The 12306-nt window shown below is 39.5% G+C and overlaps 1 protein-coding gene across 2 annotated transcripts in view; it reads left to right on the plus strand.

The window, feature by feature from the left end:
• The first annotated feature begins 1544 nt into the window (after positions 1–1544).
• CHADL (chondroadherin like) overlaps positions 1545–12306 on the plus strand; it is an 888529-nt gene continuing 877767 nt past the window's right edge. For both annotated transcript variants that reach the window (XM_073592692.1, XM_073592691.1), the window contains exon 1: positions 1545–1650. The gene's annotated coding sequence lies outside the window, so the exon portion shown is untranslated. The remainder of the gene's footprint in view (positions 1651–12306) is intronic.

Here is a 12306-nt window from a genome sequence, read left to right on the forward strand (position 1 = left end):
ACTTCAGGGGGTGATTTGAGAGACATCTGTGCAGGTTCATACACAGATGTCTATAGAAATCGCCCCCGAAATCACCAAAAGTAGTGCATGAACTACTTTTGTAAATCGGTGCAGCGCAGCAAAGACTGCGTTGCACTGATTCCAACAGTGCTGTTTCCGGCAATGGGCTCCAATTTTGCATGCGATTTGACTTGTCAAATCGGCCCAATGTGAACGTGGACTGAAATTCGGATTTCAAAGCCGTGTTCAGTGTGAATGAGGGCTCAAACCTGGAAGCTGATTGGTTACTATGCACAGCTGCACCAGATTCTGTGTGCACCAGTTTTAGTGAATCCCCCCCAGAAAGTGTTATTGCCAGGGCTTTTTTTCTCAGATCATAGGTACAGGTACTCCCTTTTAGAGTCACCCTCTTATCTCCACCCCTACCCACCTTCAAGGACCATCCCTTGGGTCCACCCTCTACCCACCTCCCAGCAACATCCCTTTTAGAGACCAAGGAACCAAATATCATTTTGTGGAGCTAATTAATTTGTATGGAGTTTGATAATGATAAAAAGAAAAACAGTAAAATAGATCCCCTGCAGTCAGCAACCATAGACTCCCTCTGCAACAATAGATCCCTCTGCAACAATAGTTTGCTTCCTGCAACAACAGATCTCCCCAGCATCAATAGATCCCTTCCTGCAACAGATCCCCCCCCAGCAACAAAAGACACCGCCACAACAAAATACTCACCAGTGACAATAGATCCCCACAGCAGCCTGCATCTATAGACCCTCCAGCACTCAATGTCATTACATACATGCAGTGCTGGAGGTGCCGGAACTGCATTCCCCCACGTTCCCGCTGAAAAAAAGTCCTGGTTATTGCTACTGACAAACTGCATTATGTATGTCATTTTGCTTTTTCATAGTTCCACTTTAGATATTGGCAAAATGTTTAGTTTTTCAAAACTATTGCATATAAATTAAGCTAAAAGTTTTAAAACGGTTTATAATATTAATAAAAAAATTGTGCTTAGTATGTAGGTAAGAAGTCTACCAAAAATGAAGAAGTGTAAAAAATTATTTGGTGTGCAACATGGATAAAAAGTTTGTTAAAGAACAATATACATCAAATCTACACAATTTGGTCTTGTTACAAAGATTTAAATTACCCACAGACATGAAGGATTACTTGGTTGTCCCAAAATATGCTTGCATAAGCAACAAACACCTTGCTTTTATGACTGTGTTGAAAGTAGTATGTGTAAATATCCAATGTTGAAGGAGCTGTACTTTTCAGTACAATCAAAAGCTGTCACATACACATGGCTCATTTTTCCATACACTACACAGTACATGTGTTTTATTAAGCTATTGCTAAACAACAGACTAAAGACTTCACATACTTGGTTTGCACATTTTAAGAAAACAGCTAACAGATGAAAAAAGTATTTAAGTAAAAAATAAAAAATAAGGTTTAGGGACTTTAAATGAACATATGAAGTTATTTAGAGAGTACATGTGATGTGAAATACAACACCCTACTCCTTTTCACTTTCAGGCTTGCTCCACCTTTCTTGCCATTTAAAACATCCCTTCTTGGGAGAAAGGGCTCTTGGACAATTTGCCTGCTACAACATCACTTTAGCTGGAGTACAGCTGCATCGTAAGTAAATATCTTTTTTTTCTGCAAATATAATGTGTAACCAAAATTTAAAAATCATGTTTGTTCTAGTTTTGACACATTATCAGAGTCTTTGATAACTGAGAACTAATAATTATATGAATGTTTACCCAAAATAGAGAGACTCCTATAAGCTGATGTACTAATAAGTTTATTGTAAAGTAGATTGCATGCAATTTGTGTGTTTTGCCATTTGATACATTTAAAACGGGATATCATATATAAAAGGCACCAGTTTACCCTGTTTCAATAAATATAATATGTCTGGAAAACTAAGGGGAATTATTGTAAATTTTTCTACTCATTTCTGCTGATTCTTTCTGCTTGTGCTGAATACTAGAAAATAGGATTTGACATTGCATAAAAGCTCTGAAGCATATTGCTTTCAGCAAAAACAAGTAGTTTTTGTGTGAGAAGCCAGAGTACAAACTCTTCTTTCAGCCTTCTCATTTCCTTTTGCATGAGAAACTCTGTGCTGAACAAGCCTCTTATTCATACACAAGCATGGCACCATGGACTACAGAGTAAATTCTATTTATAAACTAGTTAAAAGCTGATTATTAAAAAAGAGAACCTAAGCACTTACTTTCTTTTATAAAAATATACCCTCTGGGCCCTAATACTTTCCTTTTATTATTTCAAAAATAACAAAATCCATAAAAATGATGAAACAAAAAGATTTTTGATTATGAATTCCATCTCCTACAAATGCATGCTAGATAAACAAGACTCAGTCCTACCTCTACCTCAACAGATAATAAAACTGAAATCCTTGCACACTCCAGAAAATCTTCAATAAAACACAAAAAACACAACATGTTTCATCCAAATAAAAAGCTTCATCTGGGTTGAAGGGGTCACATAGCAAATAATGCTGTACTCAAACAAATACATACAGTGGGTAAAATAAGTACTGCACGCTATTGACATAACATTTTCACCACATACAACAACCCATGCAATCCACACATACAAAGAAACCAAATAAGTTCAGAAAGTAAGTATATATAATAAAATAGAATGACACAGGGAAAAATATTGAACACATGAAGAAAGAGAGGTGCAAAAAGGCTTGGAAAGCCAAGACACCAGCTTAAATCTATCCGTACTTAGAAATCAATCCTACCCCTTGTCAGTGCAAATTAATATCAGCTGGTTCAGTCTCAACTGATGGCCTATAAAAAGGTGTCTCATTACCAAGGTATCACACAAGGAAGATCTCATGATGGGTAAAAGCAAAGAGCTCTCTCAGGACCTTCACAACCTTATTGTTGCAAAACATACTTATGGCATTGGTTACAGAAGGATTTCTAAACTTCTAAATGTCCCAGTGAGCACTGTTGGGGCCATAATCTGGAAGTGGAAAGAACATAATTTCGCCATAAACTGGCCATGATCAGGTGCTCCTCGCAAGATTTCTGACAGAGGAGTGAAAAGAATTATCAGAAGGGTTGTCCAAGAGCCAAGGACCACTTGTGGAGAGCTTCAGAAAAACCTGGAATTAGCAGGTACAATTGTTTCAAAGGAAAGAATAAGTAATGCACTCAACTGCCATAGCCTGTATGTATGCCTATCACGCAAAACTCCATTGCTAAAGAAAAAGCATGTTGAAGCTCATTTAAAGTTTGCTGCACAACATTTAGACAAGCCTGTGACATACTGGGAGAATATAGTCTGGTCAGATGAGACCAAAATTAAACTTTTTCGATGCCATAATACACACCATGTTTGGAGGTCAAATGGCACTGCACATCAACCCAAAAACATCATACCAATCAGTGGCGGTCCATCCATAGGGAGCGCTTGGGCGCTGTCCCCCCAAGCTAGTCATTAAAAAAAAAAAGTCACTTTAAGGCGCCGGATATACAGCTACCTATGGGAAGCTTTCCCAGCTTGCAATCAGCTGATTGCAATTGGGAAGCTGACTCGTTTGTGTTTAGGGAGTGTTCAGGGGGCAAGCAGTGCGCCCTGAACACTCCCACTTTACAATTATTTGTCTCTTTAGCGTCCTGTGCTGTTTCGATTGGCAAGGATCAGAGGACGGTGGGCGGTGCTTTTTTCGGCACCACTTCAGTTTTCCAGTCCACTGCTCATTGTGCTGTGGACTATGCGTCGCGTGGTTAATTACGGAAGGCTTGAACAGCGCCTCTGTGATTCTGGGCGGCTAAGGCTAACTTAACTATGTCACTATCAGGGGCGTAACTAGAAATCACATGGCCCCATAGCAAAATGTCGCATGGGCCCCCCCTGCAAACAACCCCCCACAAAAAAATGGCTGGGCTTAAATTAAATAGTGGCGTGGCTTAAAGGGTGTGGCTCAATGGGGGTGTGGTTCGAGTCTAATATGTATGAGGGATGGAGGAAGGAAGGAAGGAAAGCTAGGGAGGGAAGGAGAGAGAAGGAAAGACAGGGATGGAGGGACAACAGGCCCAGATCCTACACCACAATAGCAATATATGTATTCCATGAACAGATATGTAACAATCAACAGATAAAGATACTCCAAATACCTGGTGTTAGCGCTTCAATCTTCACGGCACCATGGTTGTTATGGTGTCAGGATGATTAAAGCGCATTATTTCTATTATTACATTGTAATATAAAATGAAGTAGTTTAACTCACCATAGTGCAGAACCAGTGGGAGCCCCGAGTGTGTCACTTGCCATGTCGCCTGCCACCAGATGTCCCCAGCAGAGTCCATCCTTATATCAGGCATTCCCAGCAGAATCCGTCCTTACATCAGGTGTCCCCAGTAGAGTCCCTCCTTACATCCGGTGCCCCCAGTAGAGTCCCTCCTTACATCAGGCATTCCCAGTAGAGTCCCTCCTTACATCAGGCATTCTCAGTAGAGTCCCTCCTTAAATCAGGTGCCCCCAGTAGAGTCCCTCCTTACATCAGGTGCCCCCAGTAGAGTCCCTCCTTACATCAGGTGCCCCCAGTAGAGTCCCTCCTTACATCAGGTGCCCCCAGTAGAGTCCCTCCTTACATCAGGTTCCCCCAGTAGAGTCCCTCCTTACATCAGGCATTCCCAGTAGAATCCCTCCTTACATCAGGTGCACCCAGTAGAGTCCCTCCTTACATCAGTCATTCCCAGTAGAGTCCCTTCTTACATCAGGTGCCCCTAGTAGAGTCCCTCCTTACATCAGGTGCCCTAATAGAGTCTCTTCTTACATCAGGCATTCCCAGTAGAGTCCCTCCTTACATCAGCTGTCCCCAGTTACCAATGGCGTCACTAGGGTTGGTGTCACCCAGTGCGGAAAAAACATAGGGCTACCCCCCTCCCCCCATAGTCCTCCCTCAGTACAGACCCTCCTCCATCAGTATAGACCCTCCTCCATCAGTACAGACCCCCCTGGACAAACCAGCTCCACCTATACAGACCCCCCAGGACAACTCAACCCCCTCCATCTGTACAGACCCCCTCCAGGAGTACTGACCCCCCAGGACAATTCACTCCCCCAGGAGTACAGACCCCCCAGGACAATTCACCCCCCAGGAGTACAGACCCCCCAGGACAATTCACCCCCAAGACAATTCACCCCCCCAGGAGTACAGACCCCCCCAGGACAATTCACCCCCCCAGGAGTAAAGACCCCCCCAGGAGTACAGACCTCCCCAGGAGAATTCACCCCCCCAGGAGTACCGCCCCCTCATTCATGCACCTGGGCATGCAGCCGCCTGGAGAGTTACTTGCTCAGACTGTCATTGATTCTCCGGGCGGCACGATGTGATAGGAGGCAGCCAGTGAGAGAGCAAATAATGACAAGTACTAATGCGCAAACCACAAATTTCAGACCAATTAGTCAAAGCATCAAACGAATGTAAATGATAAAGCTGCCACCATAAGGGTGTTCCCACAACAATCAGGAGATCAATCAAAATAATTAAAGTGGCGCTCAATCAAGAAAATTAAAAATGTAAAACAACTAAGTATATATGGAAGTTCAAAAACCGGAGAAATCCACTAAATACTTATGTCTAAAATTCTTGATCTTCCATCACATTGGGTAACTTAGGACCAAAGTGAATCAAAGTTACTGCAATAAATGGATCCAAACTAAATAAATCCCTGAAGCAACCAATCAATGGAGCCTCACAGAGGGAGAGTGACATACAATCAGGGAAAAATATTCTGGATTAATAAAAATAAGTTTAAAGACTCATCAAAGAGATAATGTGCCTAACCATAATTAATGACACAATTGTGTAAATAAATAAACATAAGCCGAGCTGATATAAAATCACAATAAGTAAATAAATAATAAATGTAAACGATAAAGGGCAGATAGTGCAAATTGTGCAACCTAAATATAATTAATTCAAATAAATCTCATGCGACACTTCACAAATGTGAAAATCAATAATTAAAAAATGAATGTGTTTATAATAGTGAAAAATATTTTAAAGTCCCATAAACAATGCAATCTAGATTGGAATGAGTGTCAAAAAGCAACAAGTCCCATAGAAAATGCAATCCAGATTGTGACAATTAAATTGAGTGAAAAAATTGTTCATCCAAGATTCCCAGTGTCAGCACTCGATCATAAGTGTAGATAAGGTGAATCCAGATATAGTTCCCCAGCCTCTCACCTCAGGGCTGAGCGATAACAGCCTTATAGATGAATGATAATAATCCCCTCTGTTTCACAACCTCCTTAACGGTAATTTTCCCAGGGGTTTACTGTCTAAGTCCTCTGCTCTCAGAATGCCCCAGTTAAACAATGTGAATCATATAAGAAAAGGGGAGGACGCACTCCATAGTGAAGTAGTTTAAAACCAACAACTTAATAAAAGTATCCACTTACATACTAGTTGATACAAGCAAGCATAACATCTGATAGTAGCGCAGCTGTTTCCTGAACCCGGCCGTGATCGGGAAGCTGAACCACCTGACCCGCCTCTCTTGCCTGACGCATTGCGTGACCGTCACATCACTTTATCAAAGGGAATAGAGATGGGTATGGCGAGGATAGCTTAATATAGCAGGAGGGTTACCTTGGCAACCACTGCTCGGTATATAATCAGCATAATAGCCAATGATGCTTAGCATAAAATAGCTTACAGATATCAGATACTGGCATAATTAAAAACAATAATAGTTATTTCATTTAATAAAAACAATTCCTAAATAGTACTAATGTATTAAAAACGACAAATATATATGTTAAAGACATACACCCTCTAGTGGGCAGCTGAGTTATTGTAGACAACCCCATAAATACATTTCTTAATTACGACATTAAAACTGCCATCTAGTGGACAGACTAAATAATCCTGAAACATGGCAAAAAAAATATAAAAATTATTAAAAGATATGTTTTGTCAGATCACCTTGAGGCTAGGTGACCGATGCACACCGTTGGGATCAGGAGTGCATCACAAGGCAGTGGACCCTATGGCTGACTGCTGCGGATGGGAGTCCGGGTGGTAAGGAAGGCAGGGCCGCTGGAACACCAACACGGATCCCACCAGGGTTAGAGCGTAGGATTCCCTGGGGCGCAGAGTCTAAGAGCCAGCAGGTGTTCACCAGAGCCTCTAGTGGTGAGGATGGACTGGGCTGCAACTGGCTCCAGGTCACGACCCCCAGGGTCCCACAGCTCACACCCACAGTAGGCAACAGGAGGATAGGGATAGTAAAGGAATAAGCCAAGGTCAGGGCCACAAGCAGACAAGGACAACAGAGTTCACGCCAAGGTTCAGGGTCACAGGCAAACAGGGATAGTCAGGGACACGCCAAAGGTCAGGGTCACGAGCAGACAGGAATAGCAGAGAATGCGCCAAGGTCGGTAACAGAAACAAACGTAGAGCACACGGCAGGCAAGAACAGGAAGCCAAAACACACAAAGGTTGATCAGCAGGGCTGGCCTGCAGTGCAGAGGTTAATATAGAGTTCTCTGATAGGAGCTGGGGTGGAGCCATGCTAGAGGAGAGTTAATAAAAGCAGTCAGGTGAGAGTCAGCTGGTCTTTAGAGATGAACACATGGAGACAGGTAAGTTGATAGACAAAACTCTATTGCATAACCATGACATGTTTAAGTTTGCACTAATTGGCTCAATAAGCCACAATAGAATTATAAATGCAGTGATATTAAAACTAATGCTAAAAATATTTGTGATTTATCTAAAATTAGGACGATCAGTAAAATCACTTTCTATATAACTACATAAGGACCAAATACATTGAGGTTCAAATCAAACTAGCATAACATGTAATCTCATAATGGTGACTCGTATCTCATCTATGACAAATTGGGTATGAATAGATTCATTATTAACAAAAAAGCATCCAAACAATTTACATAAATGGGAGAGGGTAGACGAATAGGTAATACTGTACAAGAGTGGAATTAAAATAACATAATACAATCAATAATCAGAAATAAAACAATTGAGATCAAATTCCACGTTATGCCCTAATGGCACCAAAGTACGAAGCTCATAGATCCAGCGAGATTCCGATTGACTAAGTTTTATTACTTTATTATCATCCCTCCCATGGGATTTATATCTATCAATTTCCCATACTTTCAAAGAGGAGGGGTCTCTGTTATGGAATTGATCGTAATGTCTAGACAGGCTATGTTTTGGGTAGCCATTCTTTATGTTTTGAGTATGTTCCCTAAGTCTCTTCCAGAGTTCCCTTTTAGTTCGTCCAACGTATTGGATCTGGCATGGACATTACAGAAGGTACACCACTCCTTCTGTTCGGCAAGATATGAATTCTTTTATCTCATACTCCCTATCAGTGATGGTGGATTTAAAACTAGATTTTTTCTTCTTTACTTCGTCCGTATGTCTACATGTGTAACATGTCTTGCAGGGATAGAACTCTTTACCATCAAAGAAGGAAAACTTTTTTTGGGCAGGGGGATCTAACACATTCTTTGAGATAAGATCCCTTAAAGTCGGTGCTCTTCGGTACGTGAATTTAGGCTTTTCTGGTAATATCATTCCTAGATGTCGATCAGCTTTTACAATGTTCCAGTATTTCTTGAATATTTTTTCTATTTACTTATACTGCATAATATAATCCATCACCATTGGTACAGTACTTATGGATTCCTTATTTCTAGTTGAATCTGCTTCTATCCAAGGCCCCTACATCTTTAACTTTTTCTTTAATAAAGCTGAATCGATATCCCTGTTGAATGAATCTTTCTCCAATGAATTCTGCTTGTTTTACAAACACTTCCTACTTCATACAATTCCTTTTCAACCTGATAAATTGGCCTTTAGGTATATTGTTTAGCCAGGGGGCATGATGGCAGCTATCCAATGGAAGATAACTGTTCCTATCAACCTGTTTAAAAAATGTTTGTGTAACCAATTTTTTATCTTCTTTTAAAATTTCCAGAAACTGTATCTTCTCATTATCAATCTCCCATGTAAGGCTAATGTTCTTGTTATTTACATTCAAATTGAAGCAAAAATCCATCAAACTTTCTCTATCCCCAGCCCAGTTAACAATAATGTCATCAATGAATCTTTTAAAAAGGAGGAGTTGTTGTGGTTTATATTTGTATAGAGCTTCCTCTTCCCACTCAGCCATGTAGAGATTAGATACACTAGGTGCGTATTTCACGCCCATTGCTATTCCACAAATCTGTTTGTGAAATGCATTCTCATACCAGAAGTAATAGTGATCCAGACTATATCTCAAACAATCACATAGGAACGTCCTCTGTACCAGCTTCAGATCACTAAATTCCTTCAGGGCCCATATGGTTGCTTGTATTGCCTCTTCATGATTAATTATGGTATAGAGTGATGCCACATCAGCCGTTGCAAGATATACTGGTCTATCACCAAGTGAGATGGTATCAAGTAACTGTATCAGATGTTTAGTGTCTCTTAAATAAGACTTTGGTTCCCACAGCCACTAGTAAGGAAAACAATCAATATATTCCCCTATTCTTGCTCCAACCGAGTTGATCCCATTTACTATCAGTCTTCCTGGTGGTTTCTCTTTATTTTTATGGATCTTAGGGATAGTATAAATTACTGGAATCCGGCATCCACGCGGCTGAAGGTATTTTGCTTCTTTTTTATTTAATAGGCCTTTTGATTTTCCTCTTTCCACTAGATAGGCCAAATCATCTTTATATCTTACTATTGGGTTGCCAGGCAATCTCTGATAAGTAATAACATCACTTAATTGTTTATTTAATTCTTCCTGATAGTCCTTCTTTGATTGGATCACTATTGCTCCACCTTTATCAGCCTGTGTTACCACAATATATTTCCTCTCTTCTAGTTTCTTAATGCCATTCTTGATATCTCCAGGGTCATTGATCATTTTAATCTTGAGATCTTGCAAATCTTTTAAAACCATTCTTCGGAACACCTCAATATGTCCCTCTGTTCCCAATGGGGGATTAAATAACAATTCTTCAAATCACTGAACTTGATCTCGCTTTCCACAGTATTGTTCCTTAATGTGTTCTCTCCTGGTTTGCTCATCATATATTTCTTAATATGGAGACTTCTAACAAATTTATTGACGTCCATATATACATTAAATCTATTCAAGTTCTTTTTTGGTGCAAATTTAAGGCCTTTTTCTAATACTCTAATTTCATCATTCGTTAATTCCACTCCACTAATATTTATTATCCCTTCTCCCATTAGTCTCTTTTTCTTCTGTTTTTTTGTTCCTGCTCTGCATCCACGCCTTGTTTTATGTTTCTTCCAGATGTTTTTTCTGAACCTCTTCTCGGGGGTTCTCCTTGATTTCTCCTCCCGATCTCTCTCTTGATCCCAATGTCTTTCTTCCCTTCTTATCTCTTTCCTTAATGTGCGATCTGGGCTCCTCTTCACAGATCTTCATGATCCATTCTCCATCTGGTGACGCCTGGGGGACCCCTGGCGCCTCATCTCTAAAAAACATCTCAGAGTTCTATCTCGTCTCCCATATTGATAATTCGGTGTTCTTCCCCTTTCATGGTAATCCCCAGGGGTCCGTCGTCCTTCCTCGGGTCTTCTTAGATACTCATATTGATTGTAAATTGGAATATTATACTGGTTTTCATATGGCACTTGTTCTCGTCTTCCATCATAGTAATATGGTCTAGTATCTCTACTCTTATTCTCGTATCTATGGCTCTCATAGTTTCTCCAAGGTGGTGTTAATGGCTCTCTCCTATCCGGTACCTGTTGGAAGGATCTCGGAGAATTATAAAAATTGTTATTATTATGTCAACTATTTTTCCAAAATGTTTTTTTCCAATTGTTGTTTCCATTCCATCCTTGTCTCTGGTTTGGAGTATTAAACTTACGATTTTCTCCTGGATCTCTGGTAGGTGGGTTCTTCACTTTATCTGTGGTTGCCAGAATTTTTTCATTTTTTTCCGGGGTTGTATTGATGGAATTTATTACAGATTCCTCTAATTTGTTCTGCCATTTAAATACTAGATCACCCTCATAATCTTTTAAATCTCTTTGATATTTCCTCCTTTTCCTAGCTGCAGCCTCATTATCTTTTTGTTCCATATCTCTCTGTAGTTGTTTCGCCAGAACATCAAATTCAGGTAGTTCTTTTGAGATTTCTACAATTACTTTTAATTCTGCAATATTTTTATCTAATAGTCTAATTTTCCGTTGTTTCCTTTTAATTAATAAGTCAAGTAATTCCAGACCCTTATTATTAAAGAACTGTAACCACTCATCTGTGGATTCCTTATCCAATAGTCAATCATTAATGGGAACATCCCATCTCAATCTTCTTGGCAATAATGTATCTTTTATGTACTTTTCATGTGTGACTATATCCCACCATGAGTTCATCTTCTTTTCCATTACATGCCCCATTTTTCTAAAACATTTTTCAATATCACCTACCATATTCAATTCTTGTTTCTCAAAAACAGCATCCAAATCCACTGTTCTATTTTCTATAAAACCAAAAACTTCCATGGTTGCAGCACACGTAACAATAGATAAGGGCAGATAACAAATAATGACAAGTACTAATGCGCAAACCACAAATTTCAGACCAATTATTCAAAGCATCAAACGAAGGTAAATGATAAAGCTGCCACCATAAGGGTGTTTCCACACCAATCAGGAGATCAATCAAAATAATTAAAGTGGCGCTCAATCAAGACAATTAAAAATGTAAAACAACTAAGTATATATGGAAGTTCAAAAACCGGAAAAATCCACTAAATACTTATGTCTAAAATTCTTGATCTTCCATCACATTGGGTAACTTAGGACCAAAGCGAATCAAAGTTACTGCAATAAATGGATCCCAGGGGTTTACTTCTAAGTCCTCCGCTCTCAGAATGCCCCAGTTAGACAATGTGAATCATGTAAGAAAAGGGGAGGACGCAGTCCATAGTGAAGTAGTTTTAAACCAACAATTTAATAAAAGTATCCACCTACATACTAGTTGATACAAGCAAAATGTATTACATTTATTTGAATTAATTATATTTAGGTTGCACAATTTGCATTTACACTTTATCGTTTACATTTATTATTTATTTAATTATTGTGATTTTATATCAGCTCGGCTTATGTTATTTATTTACACAATTGTGTCATTAATTATGGTTAGGCACATTATCTATTTGATGAGTCTTTAAAATTATTTTTATTAATTCTGAATATTTTTCCCTGATTGTATGTCACTCTCC

This window comes from Aquarana catesbeiana, linkage group LG07 (assembly GCF_042186555.1).
Source record: "Aquarana catesbeiana isolate 2022-GZ linkage group LG07, ASM4218655v1, whole genome shotgun sequence".
Classification (NCBI taxonomy): domain Eukaryota; kingdom Metazoa; phylum Chordata; class Amphibia; order Anura; family Ranidae; genus Aquarana; species Aquarana catesbeiana.